Source organism: Mesitornis unicolor, unplaced genomic scaffold, assembly GCF_000695765.1.
Source record: "Mesitornis unicolor isolate BGI_N332 unplaced genomic scaffold, ASM69576v1 scaffold20295, whole genome shotgun sequence".
Taxonomy (NCBI): domain Eukaryota; kingdom Metazoa; phylum Chordata; class Aves; order Mesitornithiformes; family Mesitornithidae; genus Mesitornis; species Mesitornis unicolor.
The window spans coordinates 25,855-26,396 of record NW_010187752.1 but is presented as its reverse complement, the minus strand read 5'-3'; positions in this window follow the sequence as shown (position 1 = coordinate 26,396).

Sequence of the window (542 nt, the reverse complement as noted above, 5' to 3'; positions counted from 1 at the left end):
CCAGACTGGAGAGATCAAGACAGCAACAAGCCCAGCCTCTGCTGAAAGGAGACAGACTTTTTCCACTTTCAGATAGACAAGGACCTGGCTGAGCTGGGAGGACGCAGGCCAGGTCCAGCCTGGCTGTTGCTGAGTTCTTGTGGGTTTTGTTTTAAATAAACGAGCTGAGCTCCACCCAGTGCCAGTTCAGTCTGTCAGAGAGCTCAGCTGCGCCAAGGCTGGGAGTGTGGCCAGGTCCTAGCCCTGGGTGCTGTGCTCAGGCAGCCCTGACAGCTGCGTTTGCTGGAGCAGTGGTCATAGCTGCACCCTGCACCTGTGCTGGGACATGCCCTCACGCATGGAGGGACACACACCCCCACCCTGCCTTAATGGTACCAGCATTAATTTATTAAAATTAATCCCGAAAAGTAACCGTACAATAAATTTAAAAAAAATAGAATCTTGTAAAAAAAAAAACCCAGGTGCCCCCATGCCACACCTCCAGCTGGCAGCACCGTGGGGCAGGGCTGGGCAGGGAGGGGTGGGAGATGAGGGGGACAGCA